Genomic DNA, 14,844 nt, shown 5'->3' with positions numbered 1-14,844 from the left:
AAATAATACCCAAAGTTGGTTTAAAAAATATTTGCACTAGGTATTTTTATTTAAAGTAAGCAGTTGAGAGAAGTTACAAAGACCACTCTTTTCCTCAAAAGTAACCCATTCCTCTTTGGAATAACACTGGGGATTTTATTCAGTAAATCCCAATAACTGTATATAAAGATTAAGTAGGATTGTGGCCTGGGGAGGGAAAAATATTACCAAAATCTATAAAATAAGCATTACATGTTCTCTTTTATGGCAGAGAATAGCACTGGCTCTATTATTTTAAACATAAGTGATTTCTTGATAGGTATTTAATATTTTTCTCATACTCCCATACTTAGACAGAAGTCTTTCTTTTATTGATAGACAGTTTTAAGAAAATTCTGACCAAGAAGAGTCCAATAGTTATGTATATTTAGAATTGATTAGTTTAACTGCTAGGTCTCAGAAACCTGAAATACAGTAAAGCATAGTCTGGAATTGATTGTCAGATTCAAAAGTGATGACAAATTTTGGGTTACAAAACCCCATTTATGATTTTTAAAAGATATACTTGAAGTAAAAATGATTAAACTACAGAAAAAGCTAAAGAAAGAAGTGCTTGGAGACAGGGCTCAAGCAGTAAAGCATTTACCTAGTTCAAACCCCAGTACAGCCCTTCCCCAGAAAAAGTATATGAGACAAAAATTATTGTCGAAAACTTTAACACACTGTTCTGCAACTCAACATGAGTAGAATCACCATCAATCACAGCATTTTGGTTGTCTAAGCTACCAAGTTTCAATTTTTATTGTATGCATAGAAACACAATAAAATACAGTTTGAAAATACAATATGATGGGGATAGAAAGAGAATTGATGTTCTGTGGGAAGACTTTTTTGTAGTATGGGCGTGGGGAAGAAGGATAAGGAGAGCTGGCTGAGGTGACATGGGATCTTGGAAGGTGCTCATTCAGTGTTAACTGAAAATGAGTGACCCAAGGGCATGACCTCAAGTGCTTGTTTTAGTTGAAGGTGACTTGTGTTCATTCTTTTGCCAAAGGTTTTATTTACTTCTGGGCAAAACCTGAGAATTTAATCCAAATTCATTAGAATCTTGCAAGCATTTGGGAAAAGGAGTTTTCAGTGGAATAGCAAAGGAAGTGAAGGAAAAGGAAAGGTCAAATATAATTATGGAGATTCTATTCTTCAGTGACTCAGAGATTAGTGCACAGGGTGAGCCCATGCCACGTGGGGCCTTGGCATCATATTGAGTTGTGTCTTTTTGTAACACAACAAGCCCCTCACTGACTTGTATTCAAGAGATTGTTCTGTTTTCACTGAGGCCTTCTTGCTGTTGTCACAAATCATCGAGTTTCCTCCCAAGATGTCATCACAACTACAATACATTTCCCCAAAGAAGGAAATGTCTTTCCCAAACATCCTGAGACAGATTTCAATGAGAAGTTCTTCAAGACAGTTTTTCATGAATTCTTTTTCTAGTTCTGAGATTCAAGAAGCCAGCCAAAAAGTGCTTTTGCTCAATGTTGTATAATACCTCAAAAGAGGATTTCTTGTTTTCCTTCTATTCTTTGTTTTTGACCTTATTGGAGGGTTGAACTCAGGAACTGTGCTTTTCAGGCAAGTGAGTGTTTGTGTATTTTTGAGACATGGTCAGTATCTCTGTAGCTCAGTTTTCCTTGAGCTCAAGATCCTCCTGCCTCAGCTTCCCAAGTGCTGGGATTACAGGCATGTGCCCACCACACCAGGCTCCAAAACAATATTTCAAGAGAACAGTGTTGGCTTTTGGAAAATGGATTGTACTTATTTCCTCCTCCTCATTCCCTTCATCAATAACAGCAAGCCATTTATCATATAGACTATATGAAAATATATAATCTTGGCTATTTCAATGAAAATCTTTTAAAAACTGATGCACCACAGGAATGGATCAATGTCCAATTTTGCTTTATCTCTAGAATTTAGTTATTCCTTTAGGGCTCTGTAGGATTTCTTACTGGCTGATGTTCTGAAGATGTCTTCTGTGAGTAGATCTTTTTGATTGACAAAGAAAATCACATACAGAATTTGGGTGGCTATGCTGTCATTTTCACGAACATATGAAAGAAGTTTCAAAGTGTCCTATCTTAGGAGGTTGATAGAAATCTTCACTGATTGTCGTGGAATGTGTTAAATCCCCACCAAAAAACCCATTTATGATAGGACATCTTCCTTTAACTGCAGTCTGTTCTGAGTTATTTCCCTGTTGGTCTTTGGCTGGGTTCCTAGGCTTCACCATGAATGGGTCTTGCACGGCTGGGTATACTTGCTCTTGGATGGATTCATGGAGAGTGCAAAGAGGAGGACTTCCTTGGTTCCTCTGACAGGAACTCAGTGACTCAGAGAAAGCGCATTTTAATTCCATGTGGATATTCGTGCCCAATGAGTGTGGATGGCATATTTCTTGCCAGAACTGACCTACAGTTGGTAATCCTTTTTGGAGGCAGATATCCTAGAATTGAGAGTGACTTGTTGATAATGTCATTCAATGTTTGTGGACTTGTTACTGCTACAGTTACCCAATAGGCATAGTTGTTGATATGCTCAATGAAGATTTTGAGTTGAATGGTCTTTGGGTGGTTCTTCTCATTGACTGGCTTGATGTATCTTTGAACAAAAGAGCACCAGTTTGTTTTATTTCTTAAAAATGGAAAGTGACCATGAAGACCTGTGGGCTTTCTGGCACAGGTGTTTCCTTCTTCCCCATTTTCCACACAGTTGAATATCCACAGGGTGCTTGGTGAGGTTTTATTTTTTATCTTGAAGCACTTTTATACCTATGTTGGACACAAGTAAAAAATCAATGTATAGAAGAGGTGCTGCCTCTTCTGCCTTGAGCACCTTGGGTGAGCAGTGGACACTCTGAACACTCCTGTAATACTGTTTTCTCATTGTGGACATCCCCTTCAGGAGAATGGCTTTCCTGCTTGTGCAGTGAAGGATTCAGTGACCACCAAAAGCATGCAGTGCTTTTCAGTGGACACAAACATCCTTTTCTTTTCACTTTTTGGGGCTGAAATTGTGCATACACCACTTGGCAGAGTACTAAAGGCAAATCCATGAAGTCTGATGATTCTGCACTACTCAGGACCACTCACCATTACAATCTCAAGCCATAACCAAGGAACTGACATGTCGGTTTCTCTGATTTGACCCCCATCCCCAATCTTTTCACTTTTAAAAAATTATTCTTTGATTTTAAGATAATTGTAGATTTGCATAAAGTTGTCAGAAATAATACATAGAGATTCTATTAATCTTTTAGTTTCCTCCAGTAGTAATATCTTCTAAAATTACAGTATAGTATAATTGCCAGATATGTTATTCTGTATTCTGTTGCTATAACAAAATGCCTGAGGATGGGGACTTTATAAAGAAAAGAGGTTTATTGAGAGTGAGAGAAGATAGGAAGCCAGAGAAATTTGGGAAGCACCTGTCTGCTATTTTGTAAACAGTCTTCTTTTGAGAACTAATCAGGGTCCCATGAGAACTATCACAATCCCTTTGGAGGGCAGCACTACCAGTGACCTAATGACCTGTCATTGGGCCCCCCTCTTAACATTGTCATATTTGGGACTAAGATTCCAATCCATGAACCCTGATGGGAGAGGCCACATCCAAACTACAGTGCTATGATATTAATATTGATACAATTGGGATACAGGACATTTTCATTATCACAAAGATGCTCTATATGACCCTTTCATAGCCACACAAATTGCCTTACCCTCTCCACCACATTTTTATATCTGACAACCATTAGTCTTCTCCATATCTATGATTTCTGTCTTTTTAAAATGTGCTATAAATGAGATCATACAGTGTGTAGCATTTTTGGATTTCTTTTTACTCAACATAACTGGATATTCATACATATTATTGAAAGAATTTATAGTTCATTTCTTTGCATCAATTAAAAGTATTATATGGTACCATTGACCTGTGCAATGATTTCTGGGTCATCTCCATTTGGGGCCATTTTTATGAATAAAGCTGGTATAAATATTTGTGTACACATTTTTGAATAACTGTAAAGAATTATTTTTTCTAGACTTGTGTGATGTAATTGTGTAATACATTATATAACTAAGTCAGGTTAACTGTATCCTCAAATATTTATCATTTCTTTTTCTTTCTTTTTTGGTACTGGGGTTAGAACTCAGAGCTTTGCACTTGCTAGGTGCCTACCACTTGAGCCACACCTCCAGCATAAATATTTATCATTTCTTTATGGCTAAAACATTCAAAATCCCTTCTGCTAGCTTTGTGAGATATACAGTGCATAATTGTTTTTATCTATTCAGCCTATGATGCAATACCACACCACAAAGCTTTTACTCCTAACTGTAATTTAGCATCCATCCATCGACTGTCTTTTCCTTCCTCCATCCATCTTTCCTTCCTCTTTACTCTCCCCAGCCTTTAACAATCATCACTCTACTCTCAAACTCTACGAGAGCAACCGTTTTATATCCCACATGTGAGGGAGGTCATGTGATAATTGTCTTTCCATATCCGCTTATTTCACAACACAGTGATCTCCAGTTCCTTGCATGCTGCTGTAAATGCAGGATTTCATGATTTTTGTGATTCAATAATGTTCCAATATGAATCACAGTTTCTTTATGCATTTATCAGTTTCTGGACAATTAGGCTGATTCCATATTCTGGCGATTGTAAAAAGTGCAACAGTGCACATGGAAGTGACGATGTCTTTTTTACAAATATTCTTCATTTCCTTTGGATATATACCCAGTAGAGGAATCCTTGGATCATATGTTAGTTCTGGTTCTAGTTTTTAATCTTCTGAAGAACCTATATACTGTTTTCCATAATGGCTGTGCGAATTTATATTCCTATCAACAGCATGCTTACGTTTCCTTTCCCCCAAATTATCTAGCATTAGTCATCCTTTATTTTTTTTTTGATAGCCATCCTTATTGGAGTGAGGTGATAGCTCATTGTGGCTTTGATTTGCATTTCCATAATATATACCAATTTTGAGCATTTTCATGTAACTTCGGACATTTGTTTGTCTTTGGAAAATACCTATTTTAGTCTATCGCCCATTTTTCTTTGGGTTCTTTGGGATTTTATTTTTTTGCTACTGAGTTATTTGAATTCCTGATATGGTCTGGATATTAACCCCTTATCAAATGTATATTTTGCAAATATCTTCTAACATTCTGTAAATTCTTTCTAAACTCCTGTGTAGAAGCTATTTATTTGTTTTAATCCCATTTGTCTATTTTTGCTTTTGTTTTCTGTGCTTTTGGGATCTTGTCCAAAAAATCCTTGCTCATGCCAATGTCCTGAGGCATTTACCCTGTATTCTTCTAGTAGTTTGTTTTTAGTCCTACACCAGAGGGTTTAATCCATTGAGTTGATTTTTGTTACTACAGAGAGAAAGAGATCTAGTTTCATTCTTCTGTGTGGTGATACATAATTTTCCCAAATCAAGTTATTGAAACTGTCTCCAATGCATGTTCTGAGCACCTTTGTTGAACACTGGTTGGTTCTAGATAAGTAGGGTTATTTCTAGTCATTCAATTCTGTTCCATTAGGCTTTGTGTCTGTTTTTTAAAAGCCAAAATGCTGCTTTGATTGCTATAACTATGTGTAGTGTATTTTGAAGTCAAGTACCATGATACCTTCAGTTTCTTTTCTCTCAAGCTTTTTTGGCCATCTGATTTTTGGGCTCCAATTTGAATTTTAGGGTTGTTTTCTCTAGTTCTATGAAGAATGACTTGATGGAGATTGTATTGAATATGTGAAGTTCTTTGGGGATAATATGGACATTTTAGCAATATTAATTCTTCTAATCTATGAATGGGATGTTTTCTATTTGTGTGTTTGTGTACTCTTCAATTTCTTTCATTGGAATTTTGTAATTTTCATTGTAAAGGTTTTTTGCATCTTTTGTTAAATTTATTCCGAGGTATTTCACTCTTATCTTTAGGTTGTTTTTCAGATAGAGTCTTGATTTTTGCCCCAGGCTAGCCTTGGACCATCATCTTCCTACATGTGGCTTCCCACCTACCTGGGATGACAGATGTGCACCACTTGTTTTGTTGAGATGGGGTCTTGATGCTTTTTTTGTCCAGTCTGGCCTCCTGAGTAGCCAGAATTACAGATGTGAGCCACTGCTCATGGCCTCTTATCAATTTTTCATAGTGCTCATTCTCAAACTTTGTCACAGAAGAGTATACAGCATGGCACACACATTAGGAAAAAACTTGATGCCAGACAGATGGAAGGCTTTGTAAATGCTGAAAAGAAAGTTCATGGTTTTCCTTCTGTTTACCCACTTGATTTTCCAGCCATGAGGCTTGGCTAAGAGAGCATCAGGATCAGGAAAGTCACCTGTGTAAATGTTGGCACGGCATTTCTCAACGTGTTTGACTTGGACTGTCCTCTGACTGAGGACACCAGAGACAAGCATTTAAGAGCTTTGAGGTGCTGTTCTGGGAATGTAGCTTTAATTCCTGAATAATGTGCTTGGAAAACTTAGGGTTTGTTTGCAGTAACTAACAGATGTTAGAAGATTCCAGGTAAGCTTGCTGGGCCCTGCAGAATTTCCCAGGAAGATTCCCTTGGACATCAAGTTTGGTTGTCAAATTTGTGACTCCAGCACATCAAAACTCCCGATCAACTGCAAGCTTTTCCATCAATTCACTGAGTGAATGCAGTAATGCTGTAAAGCTACTTTCTGTCTGCAAGGAAGAAATCAGAGGTTTGTCTCTAGAGACAAACTTGTAAAAGATAGATATATTAAGAACAAGAGTGAGGGGTGCCTCAAGTGGTAGAGAACCTGCCTAGAAAGCAGGAGGCCCAGAGCTCAAACCCCAGTACTGAAAAAGAAAAAAAAAAGAACAGGAATGCTAACAGTGAAATCAAAATCAGAGAACAAATGCTCCACCAGTTCTGTGGTTACTCCATTTAATATTTGTGTCACTACTTCTGTTATTTTAACATAAAACAAGTGCTGGAAGCAGCTCCACTAAAATTGCAAAAACATCATTACTTCCTGTGCAGAAATGACAGATTTCCTTCAGTTTCTTCACACATTCTTTCCTATTCTGAGAAAGAACAGACATTACCTTGTCCAATTTTAAAGGCAGTTGTGGTGATTGATGGAAAAAAGAATGGACTTCTTAGTTCTTTTAAGGCAACTGATACCACCATCTCATGGTCTGATTTTTACCAACCACATGTTTAAGGCGCAGGAAGAACAGAGTGTACTTGGGGATGTTTCTGTGAAAGTCTTATTTTGGAAGAACATCTACTGGATACAATGTAAGCCTGGCCAGGACAATGCTCCATCCACATTTAGCCTCCACTTCTTAGTTATGGTATTGTGAAATTTCATAGCCAAAATTTTTATGTTGGTTTCAAAGAGCAAGGAGCCCACACATTCTTCTCTCAGGTTATGAGGTTCATCAACAAACCTCGCCAACAGGGGTAGGTGCTCTCCCTTGCTATGTTCACCACATCCTCGGTGATGATGGAAGAGAAGTGTGTCTCTCACAGATCTCCAGCATCTTTCCATGCTGTGTTTTAGAAGAGAACAATGTGCTGCCCACTGTGGTCTCAAAGTGCTTCCTCAGGACCTCAGCACCAGAATTTATCCAGCACTCCAGCGCTGCCTGAAAGTTATTAGGCATAAAGAGACCTTCTAGGATTTCATTAGCCTCAAGCGCATCCACAGGTACGTTTTGTTTTCTCATAAGACTCAAAATTTCAAATAAAGATTTTAGATATTCTTTGTTTTCCTTCTCTTTGAGGGTTAAAGATAAAATGTCTATATCCTTCTGGTCACCTGCTTCTGCACTGGGGTTCTAGCACTGCTGTTATTTGTTCATGTTTTGGGGCCTGTTCAAAGGTTTCAGCAATTGTTTTTTCTGTTTCGGTGTCCTGATTTCATCTTCACTCCATTCTTTTATTTGTGTCCTATGTCTACTGCATGGATTTTTCAAATGACCAGTAAGATGAATTATTGGTATTGCATTATCTCAAAACACTGTCCTGTAAGGACTCTCCCAATGACAGACTTCACAAGTATCTACTTCAATTGATTTTGAGAAATAAAATAACCCAATCATTCTTTAGTGTTCTGGTGCCTCTGCAAAAGGTAGATTTCTCCAGATTATGTAGTTCTCAAAATGTTTTCTGCACAGACGAAAGTGTTTATTTAGATGATCAGGTGTTTTATCTTCTAAATCTGCTCTGCTGCACTTCTCCCACTCTAGCATCTGACTGGGTCCTGTGGTTCGAGATCTGGTAGGCCAGAAGGGCTCTCCGTGCCTGACCAGGATGCTGGCATCTCCTTCCAACAATGCCAGGTTTGATTTATTTCTATTTATTATTTTTTGTGTCTAATTTACCAGTGGGCTCTACACTGATATTACTTTTTCATGATGGCAATTATCTTTGTTTTGAATGTAAGTCTCCCTTGCATATCTTTAGTAAGTTCATCTGGTGGTGATGAATTATCCGTTTGTGCTCATCTTGAAAAGTCTGCTTCTCATTCACTTCTGAGGACAGCATTGCTGACTGCGGTATTGTCGATCGACAGTTATTTTCTTGCAGAATTTGAATATGTCATTGCATTCCTTCCTGGTCTGTAGTGTTTCTGCTGTTAATCGAGTAGGGCTTCCTTAGATGCAGCTTGACACTTTTCTCTTGCAGTTTTTAAAATCCCCTCTTTTGTTGGCTTGACTCAACGTGCTGTGGTGAGGATCTCTTCTGGTCATTTGAACTTGGAAGCCTAGAGGCCTCCTGTTCCTGGCTGCCCATATCTTTCCCAAGATTGGGTAAGTTTTCAGATACTGTCTCATTAAGCATGTTTCCTATGCTTTCCCTTTTTCTTCTTAGGGAACTTGCAAAATGTGATTGTGTGTTTGATGGTGTTTCATAGGTCACGAAGGCTGTTTTCATTCTCTTCTCCCCCATACTTGAGTATTTAAAACAATCTGTCTGGGCTGGTAGTGGCTCAAGTGGCAGAGCTTCTGCCTAGCAAGCATAAGGCCCTGAGTTCAAAGCCCACTATTCCAAAAAAATTAAACAACTTGTGTTCAAGTTCAGATGTTCTCAGTTCTGCTTGATGTAGTCTGTTTTTGAGGCTTTCACACAGACACACACACACACACACACACATTTTGCAGTACTGGGGTTTGAACTCAGGGCCTCAAACTTGCTAGGTAGGCCCTCTACCAATTGAGCCTTATCTCCAGAGCTTTTTTGGTTTAGATAGGGTTATGCATCTTTGTCTGTGCTGGCCTCAGACCACAATTCTCCTTTGTATACCTCTGGCATAGTTGTTATTACACACATGAACCACCATTCCCAGCTTATTTGTTGAGATGAGGTCTCGTTAACTCTTTGCTTGTCCTGGCCTCAAACTGCCTCCAAAAAATAGCTGCTATTACAGTGGTGACCACCACATACAGCCTCAGCTGTTTTTATTTGACATGTTGAGCTTCTCATTTCCAAGATTTATGCTTAGTTCAAGATCTCTATCCCTTCATTGAATTGCTTGTTCACACCCTGCATTGTTTTCCTAACTATACTTACTGTCTGTATTTTCTTAACTCTCACTGAGTTTCTTCTTCTTTGTCTTTTTTTTTGGTTAAAGATAGTCACTGGCTTTTATTTGTGATTCTAGAATTGGGCAGCCCTCAGAAACAGACCAGGTTCAAAGAACTTTGGGGTGCATTGTGGTCTAGCACACAATGACCTGTTGTGTTTTCTGGCCTTGTTTACTATATCCACTCTAGCCTACCAACTTCTGTACGCATTATTTCACCATCTGTTGTTTCTTTTTTTTTTTCAAGTTTAAAACATGTATTTAAAATACAATTTATAAAATGCTTAATCTGCCGACTCAGGAGCCCGCGATGCGGGGTGGAGTGGGGTGGGGCAGCTGCCCGCTACACCAGCAGAGTGAGACTGCAGGGGTGTGACCTTCCCTCCCATCCCTTCTGTTCAGACATCCAAGGGGCCCACGTGCACCCCTGGAGTCACACGACCAGGTTAGGACCCCAGAGGTTTCTTGAGTCTCTGTTTACCAGGGAGGCTGGGTGCAGCCCTGACAGCCTATCCCTGAGCAGAGCACCCCCAGATGGGGCAGAGCAGGGTATGGCAGGACAGGGTAGGTGGGTGGGGGGGGTAGGTGGGCTCTGGAAGGGGCTGATGGCAGCAGATAGGGTGTTGCCTCCTGCCTGCAGGTGGGGAGCACCCTGAGTGAGGGGGCTGAGAAGGGCTGGTCACCAGGCCCGGACCCCCAGCTCCTTTGGTTATAGGCTGACATCAGCGTAGTGGCTCATGGAAAGCGGTTAGCTGGAAAGGCTGAGGCCTGGCTCACGGGGCCTGGAGGAGCTGGGGGAAGGGACAGTACCTTGAAGGCAGATCAAGGGGCAGCAGCCTCAGGTTTCTGCCCCTCACCCCCTGGGGATTTCCAAGCCAAAGCCTGCAACTTACATTTTTAAAAAAGCACTTAAGGGAAGTTACAGACAACTACAAAAAAAAAAAACCACACACACACAAAATCAAAACCGTTTTCCCATCTCCCCTCCCACCTCCCCCAACACAAGAGTTTCCTGTTTTCTTTTCTCTCTCTTATTTTGCCTGCCATCTCTCCATCTACACAGCCAAAGGCATGGCAGCTGGTGGGTAGGGACAGGCACACTGTGGGCAGAGCCCTATCTTTGGCCAAGGGAGGTGAGAACACCACCCCTGCATGTTCTCAATCCACAGACACTCACCAACCAGTGTGCCCCTGGCTCCCACCAGAGAGGGCAAAGCAAGCACAGGTGGTCCCAAGGGCTGAGCAATCAGCACTCTGGCCTTTCCTGCAGGACTACCTCTGCACTCTTCTCCAACCGAAAGGACAGTATCACCTCAGGTCAGAAACCACTAGGATGGGCGCTAGACATTTAGAACGTGGATGGCTGGTCAGGGCAGTGGACTATGATAGCAGCAAACGTTCTTCCTGCCCACTCCTGGGGGTGATCATGTCTCTTACAAGACTGAAGCTCTGTTCTAGTGCCACTTGCAGACAATTCCTGGCTTCCCATAGGCTCTAGGGCTGTACTGCAGACTAGATGCTGACTCAACTGGCCGCCGGCCCTTCCTAAGGGGAAGACATTGTGGGACATCGCAGGGCCTGGCCTACCACTGCCACAGGGCAAAGCCGAGAGCCAAGTGAACCCAAGGTGAAGTGAATTTGCAATTCCTGGCTTGCTACCCTGGCCACCACAGCTGCTCTAATCCAAAAACTACACCAGCCACTCTAACACACATCTGCCCGCTGTCTGCCGCCTCCTTCCAGCTCTCAGCGACCTCCTCATCTTCCATCTTGCTCGCCGCTTTCCACCATCTGTTGTTGCTATTTAACTTGGTATAGGCCATAATTTTTCCTAGCTTTCAACAGATATTTTAATAGCATATCATTTACTGTTCTTTCCATTTACCATCTATTCTGTGGACTCCAGAGGTATTATGCCAGAAAATAGGAAGCTTCATTGATTAGACATGTCATGTGTATTGTAATGCTTCCAGTTGAAAGAGGGCTCTAATCTCAGCCATGTCACTTATCTTTAACATTGCAAAAATCACATATCAGCGCTCATCTTTAACTTCCTCATTTGAAAAATTTAAGAAATAGTACTAATAATATTTTCTTCAAATGAGTGATGTAAAAAAAACCAATTTATCATATGCTGAGAACAGTGTGTGGGATGGTTTAAGTGACCATACAAGGCTATTGTAGTATAAATATGGCAGTGTCATATGTATGTAGTTAGATTGAAGATCAAACACATGCCACTGAACACTAGCTTCCCATGCAGATTGTTGTGTTTCCATTCTTAAAATATCAATAGAACTGTAAAAAGGATGCTGGCAAAACAAGTGTTGCACAAATAATTCTGCAGCAATGAAACCAGTATTTTCAGAGTAATCTTTTCACAGCAAAAATAATAAAAAAGCATAATTTTCATAGTATCCTGGTATTCATGTCAATTTAACCAAATAACCAGGATGGATTTAAGTATTTACACACTAGTAATTCTTTGAATTGTTATATATCTGCTTCCTCTTGGTCCTTTCCAGTAATATGAAGAGCTAAAAGTCAATCCTCCAGATTGATCTCTGTCTCCTGAATAGTATGGATTAGGCGTGAGCCATTGGTGTCTGTCTGTGAGGTGTGATTTTAGAAACTAAAACTCAAGGTGTTCACATGTGGTCTTGTTAAATATGGTGATAATATCATTTGCCTGCCAAACTGGGGTCCTTTGATTTTCTTATTATTAGGAACCAGCATATGGCAAGCACAACCTTTCTGGTCAGGGGCAGGGAAACATGAAATAGCTTCAAAATTGCTCTTCTCTTTTTACCTCTCTACCTATTCTTCGTTATTACTAAAGTTGATATTGGTGTTTTGGGTTTTGTCCCTCCTTTCATTTTTTACTCTTACATTCTAAATGCCTCTCTGGGACATTTTTGTAGGTTTGAAACTATTTTTCCAAACTATGAGTGTCTGGTATCCCATTTTTACTTTAGCTAAAGTCCATCTGCCTTCTCCAGAGTCAATGCCTCTTTTACATGGTCCCTTTCTTGCTGGGAACACCCCTCTAGTTTATATTTGTAATTCACCCCACAGACAAGTCAAGACACTGGCATTGTCTCTGCCATTATTAACACCTCCATCTAACTTAAGTGGTACCATTATCTATTTACAAATGGCCAGGCAAAATATCATCTCCTCCTCTACATCAATTTCATATCTGTCCAGCTAAATTTTCCACTTCTTTAGAGACAGGAGCACAGAGCATCTTTCACGGTGTGTATTGGATTTTCTCTGTTGCTTTCTATCTACATTCTCTTAATTTTAAATTATTTTATTACTATTTATGTTGGCATGCAATGTACAGAAGAAGTTATTGTCTTGATGAGAAAGAATAGGCATTGGGAGACCATAAATTTCCTGAGACCATAAATCCTCTGTTCAATAAAGCAAGCGGCAGGTATCAGCTTCAAGCCAATATTAGCACAATGCCAGAATTTTCTTTCTGAGCAAAACCCTTTAATTATAGCTTGTATTATTCATTAGGAATGATCCTTATTTATGTTTAGATGTGGATTATGAGTTGAGACATTGTCACGAGTTCATTATGCCATAGTCCTCACCTAGGAAGCCTGTGAAAAAGTTTCAATGTATGTGTTGGACACTGGCCATCTTGGGACTCTGGCTGAGGGAAAGGGGACCAGGGGCTAAGGTGATAAGAGCAGTGAAGGATTTTAATGGGCTTTGTGACCAGTTACAGAAGTGAGGACCATTACACCTTTGCGTATTTTCTCTTTGCTTGTTGTGTATGTGCTCATTTATATGTATGAACCATTTTGTTTTCCTTCCCATTATTTTACTATTATTTATAATATTTATTCACTCATTTGTTTATGCTGGTACTGGGGTTTGAACTCAGGGCCTCACACTTACTTGGCAAGTGCTCTACCACATGAGCCACTATTAATGTTTTTATTTGAGAACCTACAAACCCTTGTATTCCCAGGCTGTCTCCTACTTGAGCATGAACCAGGTTGGACTCTGCTTAGCTGCTGATGAGATTAAACATGTCCATGTCGGTGTAGCTGTGGACTTTCCCAGAATTTTATACAGGATGAAATGTTTATACCTTATTTTATGCATTCATTTAAGACTTATGATATAGCTTTTAGGGTACAGAATGTGTAGAAGGACTACAACTGAATTTGTAGACAAACTAATGTATCTAGCAATGGTGTCTCCTCTTTGTAGGGAAAAGATGGAGACTTCTCTACTTGTCAAAAAGATAGCTATATCATGGTGCATGGGGACAGAGGGACAGAGCTATTTCACTGTTCTACCATAGCTCAAATATGTGCAGAAGGATGTGTATAGAAGCTGAGAATCTAAAGGTGTGGATGATACCAATTGTCTATTTATTGCCTTTCATCACCAGTTTCTCTCTCCTTTGCCCTGAATTGAGACCCTGACATGGGACACATAAGCATTTTTAAAATTTTGGTTGGTGCAATGGTTATTTGCCAGTACAGTATGTAGCAGAAACACTAAAAAGCACAGTAGAAGGAATTCTGGTGTTTTTTTCTATTCTTATGGTGCAACCATCAAGGTGGGATATGAGAGACCCAGGAATGCTAACCTTTCACCAAGTTTTGATGCCAACCTCATGGAAAGCTTCTTGCTCAACAGCCAGCAATCCAGTACCTCAGCAACTACTTTCTATACTGTCAGTTGGGCTGGTGGCATCCAGTAAAAATTCTACAATATCTAGAAAATTGCAACTATGCCCTCTTCAGTGAGGTATAAACCTCAGCAGTGGAGGCCCTCTTCCAAATTTGTTTCTTCTTTAGGCATTCTCTTCATGAAGAACCAGTTGCTAGTCAGGCATAGTGGGGACCACCTGAAATTCAAACACTAAGAAGGCTGAGGCAGGAGGATTTGGGGTTTGAGGCCACATTAAGTTACACAGTGAGTTCAAGATCAGCCTTAACTACATCACCAGATCCTGTCTCAATAAAAATTAGCTAGTAGCTGCTTCTTACATTTGCTACTTTTAAATCTAGAGTTCTCTTTTACCTGTTTTGGTAGTTAACTATCTTTCACTGCTTAATCATTCTTTGTTTTAAAATTGACCTTTTCCAATTATTGGAATGATTTCCAATTACTGGTATGATTTCTGTATATATCATCATATAATAATGCTACAGGGGGATACATTGTGACATTTACATATGTGCTTACAATATATCATA

At 39.8% G+C, this 14,844-nt stretch overlaps 1 pseudogene; it reads right to left on the bottom strand.

The window, feature by feature from the left end:
• Positions 1 to 6,223: 6,223 nt before the first annotated feature.
• Positions 6,224 to 8,368, bottom strand: LOC141418184 (52 kDa repressor of the inhibitor of the protein kinase-like; annotated as a pseudogene).
• Between the last annotated feature and the right edge of the window lie 6,476 nt (positions 8,369 to 14,844).

The sequence above is a fragment of the Castor canadensis genome, chromosome 16 (genome assembly GCF_047511655.1).
Source record: "Castor canadensis chromosome 16, mCasCan1.hap1v2, whole genome shotgun sequence".
NCBI classification, from domain to species: Eukaryota; Metazoa; Chordata; class Mammalia; order Rodentia; family Castoridae; genus Castor; species Castor canadensis.
This window is presented reverse-complemented; position numbering and strand designations above follow the sequence as displayed.